The sequence below is a fragment of the Perkinsus marinus genome (genome assembly GCF_000006405.1).
Source record: "Perkinsus marinus ATCC 50983 genomic scaffold scf_1104296968050, whole genome shotgun sequence".
Taxonomy (NCBI): Eukaryota; Perkinsozoa; order Perkinsida; family Perkinsidae; genus Perkinsus; species Perkinsus marinus.
Genome location: NW_003203292.1, coordinates 1 through 1,462, shown reverse-complemented (window position 1 = coordinate 1,462; position 1,462 = coordinate 1). Strand labels below are relative to the sequence as shown.

Sequence of the window (1,462 nt, the reverse complement as noted above, 5' to 3'; positions counted from 1 at the left end):
ACGTCAGGGCGATACAGGAGTTTGTACGCATGAGCAGCTTGGCGCAGTGGATAGCGTGTTGGGCTCATAACCCTAAGGTCCCTTGATTGAAACAAGGAGCTACTATTGAGATGGTTATTAAACTGAGAGGTGCAGCTTATCGACTGCATAGATCAGTCTTACCGAAAAATTTCCACTAAACAGAGTCGGTGTTTTCGTACCATTCCGTGCGGTTGGCCCAACCGTGCCAGTTCAGGGGAAAAACAACGTTAATAAAGCGTTGTCCGTGCATAGAAAAGAGCTATTCACCTAGAGCAGAACTCCTTGCAGGAATGATGAATGACCGCCCGGTACCTCAGAACGCGTTGCGGAGATGAAACAACAGCCCAAATTCACGAGCCGCCGCATGCGGTTTCAAAATGTGCTTGCAAGCAGGAACTTCGATGTCACGAAAAAGTTGTGCAGCTTGTGCCGAGCTAGCTGTAGTATGCGGTGAGAACCTTACCAGTTGGAGTTATCAACCGTGATAGAAGGCGGCCTACCATGGGAGAGATATAGTAGCAGTTCGCGATCTCAGGTACGCGTTTAAGGCCTAATCAGACTCTTGGCCGCGGGATGGTTGACGACGGTACGTCCGAGAAGGGATTCAGATGTCCCTCTACAAGTATCACAGGAATACTCAATCACTACATGAGTGATATGCACCGCTAGTCTAATGGTTAGGATATCTGCCTTCCAAGCAGATGGTCCGGGTTCGATTCCCGGGCGGTGCAGTCCGTATCAACGAGAGAAGGGTCTCTAGGCTAGCGTAGAATAGTTATGCTCAGCACGTCAGGGCGATACAGGAGTTCGTACGCATGAGCAGCTTGGCGCAGTGGACAGCGTGTTGGGCTCATAACCCAAAGGTCCCTTGATCGAAACAAGGAGCTGCTATTCATCACAATACACTCGAGATGGTTATTAAACTGAGAGGTGCAGCTTATCGACTGCATAGATCAGTCTTACCGAAAAATTCCCACTAAACAGAGTCGGTGTTTTCGTACCATTCCGTGCGGTTGGCCCAACCGTGCCAGTTCAGGGGAAAAACAACGTTAATAAAGCGTTGTCCGTGCATAGAAAAGAGCTATTCACCTAGAGCAGAACTCCTTGCAGGAATGATGAATGACCGCCCGGTACCTCAGAACGCGTTGCGGAGATGAAACAACCGCCCAAATTCACGAGCCGCCGCATGCGGTTTCAAAATGCGCTTGCAAGCAGGAACTTCGATGTCACGAAAAAGTTGTGCAGCTTGTGCCGAGCTAGCTGTAGTATGCGATGAGAACCTTACCAGTTGGAGTTATCAATCGAGATGGAATGCGGCCTACCATGCGAGAGTTATAGTAGCAGTTCGCGATCTCACTACGCGTTTAAGACCTAATCAGACTCTTGGCCGCGGGATGGTTGACGACGGTACGTCCGAGAAGGGATTCAGATGTCCCTCTAC

General features: G+C 49.8%; 3 non-coding genes across 3 annotated transcripts; all 3 read left to right on the top strand.

Moving 5' to 3' along the window:
- Positions 1–32: 32 nt before the first annotated feature.
- On the top strand, positions 33–105 carry Pmar_PMAR004992. The gene has a single exon. It is a non-coding gene; the product is annotated as a tRNA-Met (tRNA).
- Positions 106–680: 575 nt separating this feature from the next.
- On the top strand, positions 681–752 carry Pmar_PMAR004991. Its single transcript has one exon. It is a non-coding gene; the product is annotated as a tRNA-Gly (tRNA).
- An 87-nt stretch (positions 753–839) lies between these two features.
- Pmar_PMAR004990 lies at positions 840–912 on the top strand. Its single transcript has one exon. It is a non-coding gene; the product is annotated as a tRNA-Met (tRNA).
- Positions 913–1,462: the final 550 nt, after the last annotated feature.